This window comes from Pseudorasbora parva, chromosome 14, assembly GCF_024679245.1.
Source record: "Pseudorasbora parva isolate DD20220531a chromosome 14, ASM2467924v1, whole genome shotgun sequence".
In the NCBI taxonomy this organism is placed as follows: domain Eukaryota; kingdom Metazoa; phylum Chordata; class Actinopteri; order Cypriniformes; family Gobionidae; genus Pseudorasbora; species Pseudorasbora parva.
The window spans coordinates 10,001-21,916 of NC_090185.1; positions in this window are offsets into that span (position 1 = coordinate 10,001).

The following is an 11,916-nucleotide window of genomic DNA, read 5'->3' on the forward strand; positions in this document are numbered from 1 at the left end:
TTGTTCATCACCAGGGGAAAGTGACGACGAAAGTCGAAGGAAACCAACCCATCACCTTTCAGAGGCTGACCAACTTACTGGTCAACACGGTTAAACCGGCCTTCCCAGACGAGCAAGTCAATCAGTTACTGAAAGGAAACGCAAAAAACTGGTTGTACACAACTCAATTAGTCCTAGAACAACATTACGATTCCCTGATTGAAGTTACCATGAAAAAAATCCGTGAACAAACCGACCAGGCAGACTGGCCTCAAGCGTTTGATGTGGCTTCAACCTGGACTAAAAAAAATTATAGGGGCATAATCAACACTGAAACTGTCGAACAGGCAGAAGCTCTTATCACAGATGAACTTTTCAGAGAAGAAACAGTGACTCAGAACCCAACAAACCCGGTCACCAGAGAGGCATCAAGCCCTCGTACATATGCCCAAGTAGCAGCAACAAGGCCCGCTACACCTTCCACCTCTCCTCCCACCAGGTTTCAGGGTCCCCCTTCCCTGATACCACCACAAGTTTCTGTGCACCACAAAAAGGGTGTACAACACATAGAAATCCAAACAATAAGAACCCCAGTGAGCACGCCAAAACACCGTGGAGACTGGTCTTTTGATGAGGAGGATGAGGATGAAGTGTATCACAACCCATTGGACCCAAAGGTCATACTTAGGCCCATACAGGCCCCAATTCCTTCCCCTAGAACACAAAGAATAACTAGTCCCCGCAGAGTCCAAGAAATTCTGCCTGATAGTGTCCCCAACATTTTTAGCAAAGCGCCACAACGCGCTAATATTAATGTGTCACCGCACCAGGAGGTGACATTTGCAAAGGAACCAGTTATTCCTGAGACAGAGCCTGATAATGGGGAAAGCTCACCCATGATACCACCAGTGCAACCAGCCCGCAAAGACTCAAATCACTCATCTCTGATGAGTTTTTCTTTATATGCTGAAAGCACAGAGGCACCCATACAGGGCCTCTCACCTCTTTCCAGGTGTCTTAAAGAAGGGGATGAATCCTTTTACAACTTGGGGGCTCCACAAAAAAATACAGTGGAGGTTGAACAGGGTGAGGCCAGCACCTCATACTACACTCCTCAACCGAAGCCCAGAAAGGCCTTACTTGAAAAAATCCCTCTCACACCCCACACAAACATGGGTAGAAAAAATAATGCCGAAGACCTTTCGGTGACGACTACATTAGAGGGCCAATATAATAGAAATGAAGAAACAACCACAAATCTCCTCCCAGTGACAGCACCTATTAATACAAACGCAAATGAAACCAAGGTCACAAAGGGGCAGATTATAATCCCTGCCAGTGATGTTCCGGCAACTGGGCCCATAAGACACATAAACACGGGCAAAAAAATGTCAGATTGGAGTCTCACCTTAAACAAAAAATATGTTATAATAGGAGACTCTAACATATCCAGACTGCCTACCCACAACTGCCCTGACCTACAGGTCGATAGCTTTCCGGGAGCCAAACTACAACATGCGGCTAATTTAATTGAAAGGGCCACAATTATAGTTCAACCTGAAAAGATCATCCTATCCTTTGGATTCAACAATAGACAACAGAGGTACACAATTGCGGCCTTTACTGAACTGCAAAAGACCTGCAGGGCTGTCACCAAGAAACTTCCCAACACGGAAGTATTCTTTCCCCTCATCAATTTTGCTAGAACGCTTCCACTGTATGAGCAAATGATGATTGAACATCTAAACAACCACACAAAGAAAAACACCAGTTATATCCCACCGCTCCCCATTGAACAATTCTTTGTTGAAAGTGACGGGATACACTGGAAGGCCCAGACAGCCAAAGCAATGCTGCAACATTGGAGAGCGCATTTAAACTGCTAACTTGCAAAAACCCAAAACCTAAAACCTACCCGTCACTGCCACCAGGACATCTGACCCCTTTTCTAACCTAATCCTACCCAAAATAACCCTGGACATCTGACCCCTTCCTTCACCTAACCCTACCCAAAATAGCCCTGGACATCTGACCCCTTCCTTCACCTAACCCTACCCAAAATAGCCCTGGACATCTGACCTCTCCCTCCACCTAACCCTACCCAAAATAACCCTGGACATCTGAACCCTTCTCATCAACTAACCCTACCCAAAATAACCCTGGACATCCAAACCCTCTCATTACCTAACCCTACCCAAAACAACCCTGGATTCACCAACAGAACCCTAAAACCTACCCAAGGGAACCCTGGCAAAAAAACAACACGGCTTAAAATAAAAATAAAATATCCCTCAGCCCAAATAGCCCGCTTGGATTAAATAAATATATTTATCATTCAATTTAACGGACTTACCCCTTCGTTTCTGCCCGGCTATTCCTCTTGCCAGTCTAGGTTGTAAAGATTGACCCTTGACCCTTTAAAACTTACCTGCACATGTGTTGAGAGGTCAGAACACCTCTCTGAACACTAGATGTCAGCATAGCACCAGGTTTTGGGATTTCCTTAGAGCTTTTACATTGAACTGGACCTTGAGGAGAGAATAAGGGAGAAAAAGATTAATAAATTAATTAATAAATATACAAATAAATAAAGACATGCATTAACTCATACAAGCATACATATGTCCATAAAGATAAATAGACTAATAATTAATATAACACCTAAAAAGACTTATAAAAATAGAGGGAGAGTCGGTGGGAGACAATACTGATCCCATACCATTTCAAAGCGGTCAGTGGAATGGATGGCCAGTGCACAACCGTCATCGGGATCTTCGGAAACCGATGACTGGAAATACAGAAAACCTTACCCAGCCCGTGCCTCCTTCTCTGAACTTTGATAATTGTTGGGATCAGTTTGGACTCTCAAGACCCTCTGTCCCTCTCTGTCCCATAAAACACCACATAAATGGTATATAAATAAATAAAATATTATATCAGAAGAACAAATTACTACCTACACACACACACAAATAAATAAATTTAATGTGTGTATACATGTATACTTCATCATAATCAGGCCTCATTAAGGAAAAAACACATACAGTGATTATACATTCATAATAGATAGAAAACACATGCTGAATAATATGATTTATATGAATCAAAAAAATCACAAGACACATTATCATGGTCCAACACACTTTGGAGATTTTATTTAATTTTTTTTCAACTCTCAAACATGTCCAAAAACATTATTTTCCCTCAAATACATGGGGTAGAGGCAGTATACATTTTTCAAAAAATGCAACTATATGTTCGAAGAGGCAGTGACGTCACCCATTCACAAAACTCAACGAGGATACGTTTTTCAAAAGACGCTACTCAACAAGTGACGCCAACGGTTTACTCAGCAACAAAACAGTAAAACAGGCTTAAAACATCACCTTAACATTAATCTCCGATCGAATCATCTTACAAAACATCCCCTGCAAAAATTCGAGCACTTTTTTGATTTTTTGCGAGTTTAGAAAAGGCTTATTTTAGCACTTTTAACACGGGACAGGCCACGCCCACACGAACGTGCCATTTAAAGGTCCGTGACGCCTCCGCGGCTCACTCGCTGATTTACTACTGCCACGGACGGTTGATTCTCTACAAACTGCTATTATATTCATTGCTTCTCTATATTATATTCATTGATTCTTCATATTATACCGGTATTTTATAAAAATTTGTTCAAGCCAGCCTGAAGAAGGTACTAATTGTACCGAAACGTCGCGATTTGGCTTGAACTGAACTTTATACAAAAAAGACCTTGTATTTTCTTCAATTTTTTTTCAATTTTCAATCCATTATTTTCTCTTTATATCCATTATTTTCACTTTATATCCATTATTTTCAATTATACCTTTCTACTCGCTGCATTTATTTCATTCATTCACAAAAATCTTGATTATTTCTCATTCTCTATTTCTTTGTTGGTGTGTTAAATGATGGAAAGCCTTAGGGGACGAGCTGGACAACGTCCTACACCATATACTCGCCCAAGGCAGAGAGAGACAACACCCAACTATAAAATGAGAAGGAATGATAATTTTTCCTCTCATTCTAAAAACACAGACCCTCCAAAAAGAGGACATGTGCAGAGAATGAATGTTAGATTCAATGATCCACACAAATACACATGGAATCTGAATGAAAACAACAAAAACAAACAATATGCAGCTCAACATAATTCTCTGAAGGATTCATTTCACCTTAAGAGAGAGGTGCGCAACTCTCACAGATATGATGCAGGTCCATACAGACCTCACACTAAACAAAGAAATAGAACCATTCAGTACAGTAATGAATTTGAACACCACAATGAAAAAGAGTATCACGATGAGCAGAGACCAAGACAGGTCGCACACCTCAGAACCTCACCATATCATGACCAAGATGTTGTCCTCCCCAGCGAAAAAGAACCTAAAAATAATAGAAACACACAAAATTACTTCCAGAAAAACACAGACAGGACAAAACAGAATCAAATAAACAATAGAACACTACATCAGAACACAGATTTCATCCCAGCCCCTCCCAAACTCAAAAACACTATCAAATTAATGTACCAACTGATTAGACTTGTTCATCACCAGGGGAAAGTGACGACGAAAGTCGAAGGAAACCAACCCATCACCTTTCAGAGGCTGACCAACTTACTGGTCAACACGGTTAAACCGGCCTTCCCAGACGAGCAAGTCAATCAGTTACTGAAAGGAAACGCAAAAAACTGGTTGTACACAACTCAATTAGTCCTAGAACAACATTACGATTCCCTGATTGAAGTTACCATGAAAAAAATCCGTGAACAAACCGACCAGGCAGACTGGCCTCAAGCGTTTGATGTGGCTTCAACCTGGACTAAAAAAAATTATAGGGGCATAATCAACACTGAAACTGTCGAACAGGCAGAAGCTCTTATCACAGATGAACTTTTCAGAGAAGAAACAGTGACTCAGAACCCAACAAACCCGGTCACCAGAGAGGCATCAAGCCCTCGTACATATGCCCAAGTAGCAGCAACAAGGCCCGCTACACCTTCCACCTCTCCTCCCACCAGGTTTCAGGGTCCCCCTTCCCTGATACCACCACAAGTTTCTGTGCACCACAAAAAGGGTGTACAACACATAGAAATCCAAACAATAAGAACCCCAGTGAGCACGCCAAAACACCGTGGAGACTGGTCTTTTGATGAGGAGGATGAGGATGAAGTGTATCACAACCCATTGGACCCAAAGGTCATACTTAGGCCCATACAGGCCCCAATTCCTTCCCCTAGAACACAAAGAATAACTAGTCCCCGCAGAGTCCAAGAAATTCTGCCTGATAGTGTCCCCAACATTTTTAGCAAAGCGCCACAACGCGCTAATATTAATGTGTCACCGCACCAGGAGGTGACATTTGCAAAGGAACCAGTTATTCCTGAGACAGAGCCTGATAATGGGGAAAGCTCACCCATGATACCACCAGTGCAACCAGCCCGCAAAGACTCAAATCACTCATCTCTGATGAGTTTTTCTTTATATGCTGAAAGCACAGAGGCACCCATACAGGGCCTCTCACCTCTTTCCAGGTGTCTTAAAGAAGGGGATGAATCCTTTTACAACTTGGGGGCTCCACAAAAAAATACAGTGGAGGTTGAACAGGGTGAGGCCAGCACCTCATACTACACTCCTCAACCGAAGCCCAGAAAGGCCTTACTTGAAAAAATCCCTCTCACACCCCACACAAACATGGGTAGAAAAAATAATGCCGAAGACCTTTCGGTGACGACTACATTAGAGGGCCAATATAATAGAAATGAAGAAACAACCACAAATCTCCTCCCAGTGACAGCACCTATTAATACAAACGCAAATGAAACCAAGGTCACAAAGGGGCAGATTATAATCCCTGCCAGTGATGTTCCGGCAACTGGGCCCATAAGACACATAAACACGGGCAAAAAAATGTCAGATTGGAGTCTCACCTTAAACAAAAAATATGTTATAATAGGAGACTCTAACATATCCAGACTGCCTACCCACAACTGCCCTGACCTACAGGTCGATAGCTTTCCGGGAGCCAAACTACAACATGCGGCTAATTTAATTGAAAGGGCCACAATTATAGTTCAACCTGAAAAGATCATCCTATCCTTTGGATTCAACAATAGACAACAGAGGTACACAATTGCGGCCTTTACTGAACTGCAAAAGACCTGCAGGGCTGTCACCAAGAAACTTCCCAACACGGAAGTATTCTTTCCCCTCATCAATTTTGCTAGAACGCTTCCACTGTATGAGCAAATGATGATTGAACATCTAAACAACCACACAAAGAAAAACACCAGTTATATCCCACCGCTCCCCATTGAACAATTCTTTGTTGAAAGTGACGGGATACACTGGAAGGCCCAGACAGCCAAAGCAATGCTGCAACATTGGAGAGCGCATTTAAACTGCTAACTTGCAAAAACCCAAAACCTAAAACCTACCCGTCACTGCCACCAGGACATCTGACCCCTTTTCTAACCTAATCCTACCCAAAATAACCCTGGACATCTGACCCCTTCCTTCACCTAACCCTACCCAAAATAGCCCTGGACATCTGACCCCTTCCTTCACCTAACCCTACCCAAAATAGCCCTGGACATCTGACCTCTCCCTCCACCTAACCCTACCCAAAATAACCCTGGACATCTGAACCCTTCTCATCAACTAACCCTACCCAAAATAACCCTGGACATCCAAACCCTCTCATTACCTAACCCTACCCAAAACAACCCTGGATTCACCAACAGAACCCTAAAACCTACCCAAGGGAACCCTGGCAAAAAAACAACACGGCTTAAAATAAAAATAAAATATCCCTCAGCCCAAATAGCCCGCTTGGATTAAATAAATATATTTATCATTCAATTTAACGGACTTACCCCTTCGTTTCTGCCCGGCTATTCCTCTTGCCAGTCTAGGTTGTAAAGATTGACCCTTGACCCTTTAAAACTTACCTGCACATGTGTTGAGAGGTCAGAACACCTCTCTGAACACTAGATGTCAGCATAGCACCAGGTTTTGGGATTTCCTTAGAGCTTTTACATTGAACTGGACCTTGAGGAGAGAATAAGGGAGAAAAAGATTAATAAATTAATTAATAAATATACAAATAAATAAAGACATGCATTAACTCATACAAGCATACATATGTCCATAAAGATAAATAGACTAATAATTAATATAACACCTAAAAAGACTTATAAAAATAGAGGGAGAGTCGGTGGGAGACAATACTGATCCCATACCATTTCAAAGCGGTCAGTGGAATGGATGGCCAGTGCACAACCGTCATCGGGATCTTCGGAAACCGATGACTGGAAATACAGAAAACCTTACCCAGCCCGTGCCTCCTTCTCTGAACTTTGATAATTGTTGGGATCAGTTTGGACTCTCAAGACCCTCTGTCCCTCTCTGTCCCATAAAACACCACATAAATGGTATATAAATAAATAAAATATTATATCAGAAGAACAAATTACTACCTACACACACACACAAATAAATAAATTTAATGTGTGTATACATGTATACTTCATCATAATCAGGCCTCATTAAGGAAAAAACACATACAGTGATTATACATTCATAATAGATAGAAAACACATGCTGAATAATATGATTTATATGAATCAAAAAAATCACAAGACACATTATCATGGTCCAACACACTTTGGAGATTTTATTTAATTTTTTTTCAACTCTCAAACATGTCCAAAAACATTATTTTCCCTCAAATACATGGGGTAGAGGCAGTATACATTTTTCAAAAAATGCAACTATATGTTCGAAGAGGCAGTGACGTCACCCATTCACAAAACTCAACGAGGATACGTTTTTCAAAAGACGCTACTCAACAAGTGACGCCAACGGTTTACTCAGCAACAAAACAGTAAAACAGGCTTAAAACATCACCTTAACATTAATCTCCGATCGAATCATCTTACAAAACATCCCCTGCAAAAATTCGAGCACTTTTTTGATTTTTTGCGAGTTTAGAAAAGGCTTATTTTAGCACTTTTAACACGGGACAGGCCACGCCCACACGAACGTGCCATTTAAAGGTCCGTGACGCCTCCGCGGCTCACTCGCTGATTTACTACTGCCACGGACGGTTGATTCTCTACAAACTGCTATTATATTCATTGCTTCTCTATATTATATTCATTGATTCTTCATATTATACCGGTATTTTATAAAAATTTGTTCAAGCCAGCCTGAAGAAGGTACTAATTGTACCGAAACGTCGCGATTTGGCTTGAACTGAACTTTATACAAAAAAGACCTTGTATTTTCTTCAATTTTTTTTCAATTTTCAATCCATTATTTTCTCTTTATATCCATTATTTTCACTTTATATCCATTATTTTCAATTATACCTTTCTACTCGCTGCATTTATTTCATTCATTCACAAAAATCTTGATTATTTCTCATTCTCTATTTCTTTGTTGGTGTGTTAAATGATGGAAAGCCTTAGGGGACGAGCTGGACAACGTCCTACACCATATACTCGCCCAAGGCAGAGAGAGACAACACCCAACTATAAAATGAGAAGGAATGATAATTTTTCCTCTCATTCTAAAAACACAGACCCTCCAAAAAGAGGACATGTGCAGAGAATGAATGTTAGATTCAATGATCCACACAAATACACATGGAATCTGAATGAAAACAACAAAAACAAACAATATGCAGCTCAACATAATTCTCTGAAGGATTCATTTCACCTTAAGAGAGAGGTGCGCAACTCTCACAGATATGATGCAGGTCCATACAGACCTCACACTAAACAAAGAAATAGAACCATTCAGTACAGTAATGAATTTGAACACCACAATGAAAAAGAGTATCACGATGAGCAGAGACCAAGACAGGTCGCACACCTCAGAACCTCACCATATCATGACCAAGATGTTGTCCTCCCCAGCGAAAAAGAACCTAAAAATAATAGAAACACACAAAATTACTTCCAGAAAAACACAGACAGGACAAAACAGAATCAAATAAACAATAGAACACTACATCAGAACACAGATTTCATCCCAGCCCCTCCCAAACTCAAAAACACTATCAAATTAATGTACCAACTGATTAGACTTGTTCATCACCAGGGGAAAGTGACGACGAAAGTCGAAGGAAACCAACCCATCACCTTTCAGAGGCTGACCAACTTACTGGTCAACACGGTTAAACCGGCCTTCCCAGACGAGCAAGTCAATCAGTTACTGAAAGGAAACGCAAAAAACTGGTTGTACACAACTCAATTAGTCCTAGAACAACATTACGATTCCCTGATTGAAGTTACCATGAAAAAAATCCGTGAACAAACCGACCAGGCAGACTGGCCTCAAGCGTTTGATGTGGCTTCAACCTGGACTAAAAAAAATTATAGGGGCATAATCAACACTGAAACTGTCGAACAGGCAGAAGCTCTTATCACAGATGAACTTTTCAGAGAAGAAACAGTGACTCAGAACCCAACAAACCCGGTCACCAGAGAGGCATCAAGCCCTCGTACATATGCCCAAGTAGCAGCAACAAGGCCCGCTACACCTTCCACCTCTCCTCCCACCAGGTTTCAGGGTCCCCCTTCCCTGATACCACCACAAGTTTCTGTGCACCACAAAAAGGGTGTACAACACATAGAAATCCAAACAATAAGAACCCCAGTGAGCACGCCAAAACACCGTGGAGACTGGTCTTTTGATGAGGAGGATGAGGATGAAGTGTATCACAACCCATTGGACCCAAAGGTCATACTTAGGCCCATACAGGCCCCAATTCCTTCCCCTAGAACACAAAGAATAACTAGTCCCCGCAGAGTCCAAGAAATTCTGCCTGATAGTGTCCCCAACATTTTTAGCAAAGCGCCACAACGCGCTAATATTAATGTGTCACCGCACCAGGAGGTGACATTTGCAAAGGAACCAGTTATTCCTGAGACAGAGCCTGATAATGGGGAAAGCTCACCCATGATACCACCAGTGCAACCAGCCCGCAAAGACTCAAATCACTCATCTCTGATGAGTTTTTCTTTATATGCTGAAAGCACAGAGGCACCCATACAGGGCCTCTCACCTCTTTCCAGGTGTCTTAAAGAAGGGGATGAATCCTTTTACAACTTGGGGGCTCCACAAAAAAATACAGTGGAGGTTGAACAGGGTGAGGCCAGCACCTCATACTACACTCCTCAACCGAAGCCCAGAAAGGCCTTACTTGAAAAAATCCCTCTCACACCCCACACAAACATGGGTAGAAAAAATAATGCCGAAGACCTTTCGGTGACGACTACATTAGAGGGCCAATATAATAGAAATGAAGAAACAACCACAAATCTCCTCCCAGTGACAGCACCTATTAATACAAACGCAAATGAAACCAAGGTCACAAAGGGGCAGATTATAATCCCTGCCAGTGATGTTCCGGCAACTGGGCCCATAAGACACATAAACACGGGCAAAAAAATGTCAGATTGGAGTCTCACCTTAAACAAAAAATATGTTATAATAGGAGACTCTAACATATCCAGACTGCCTACCCACAACTGCCCTGACCTACAGGTCGATAGCTTTCCGGGAGCCAAACTACAACATGCGGCTAATTTAATTGAAAGGGCCACAATTATAGTTCAACCTGAAAAGATCATCCTATCCTTTGGATTCAACAATAGACAACAGAGGTACACAATTGCGGCCTTTACTGAACTGCAAAAGACCTGCAGGGCTGTCACCAAGAAACTTCCCAACACGGAAGTATTCTTTCCCCTCATCAATTTTGCTAGAACGCTTCCACTGTATGAGCAAATGATGATTGAACATCTAAACAACCACACAAAGAAAAACACCAGTTATATCCCACCGCTCCCCATTGAACAATTCTTTGTTGAAAGTGACGGGATACACTGGAAGGCCCAGACAGCCAAAGCAATGCTGCAACATTGGAGAGCGCATTTAAACTGCTAACTTGCAAAAACCCAAAACCTAAAACCTACCCGTCACTGCCACCAGGACATCTGACCCCTTTTCTAACCTAATCCTACCCAAAATAACCCTGGACATCTGACCCCTTCCTTCACCTAACCCTACCCAAAATAGCCCTGGACATCTGACCCCTTCCTTCACCTAACCCTACCCAAAATAGCCCTGGACATCTGACCTCTCCCTCCACCTAACCCTACCCAAAATAACCCTGGACATCTGAACCCTTCTCATCAACTAACCCTACCCAAAATAACCCTGGACATCCAAACCCTCTCATTACCTAACCCTACCCAAAACAACCCTGGATTCACCAACAGAACCCTAAAACCTACCCAAGGGAACCCTGGCAAAAAAACAACACGGCTTAAAATAAAAATAAAATATCCCTCAGCCCAAATAGCCCGCTTGGATTAAATAAATATATTTATCATTCAATTTAACGGACTTACCCCTTCGTTTCTGCCCGGCTATTCCTCTTGCCAGTCTAGGTTGTAAAGATTGACCCTTGACCCTTTAAAACTTACCTGCACATGTGTTGAGAGGTCAGAACACCTCTCTGAACACTAGATGTCAGCATAGCACCAGGTTTTGGGATTTCCTTAGAGCTTTTACATTGAACTGGACCTTGAGGAGAGAATAAGGGAGAAAAAGATTAATAAATTAATTAATAAATATACAAATAAATAAAGACATGCATTAACTCATACAAGCATACATATGTCCATAAAGATAAATAGACTAATAATTAATATAACACCTAAAAAGACTTATAAAAATAGAGGGAGAGTCGGTGGGAGACAATACTGATCCCATACCATTTCAAAGCGGTCAGTGGAATGGATGGCCAGTGCACAACCGTCATCGGGATCTTCGGAAACCGATGACTGGAAATACAGAAAACCTAACCCTAACCCTAACCCTAACCCTAACCCTAACC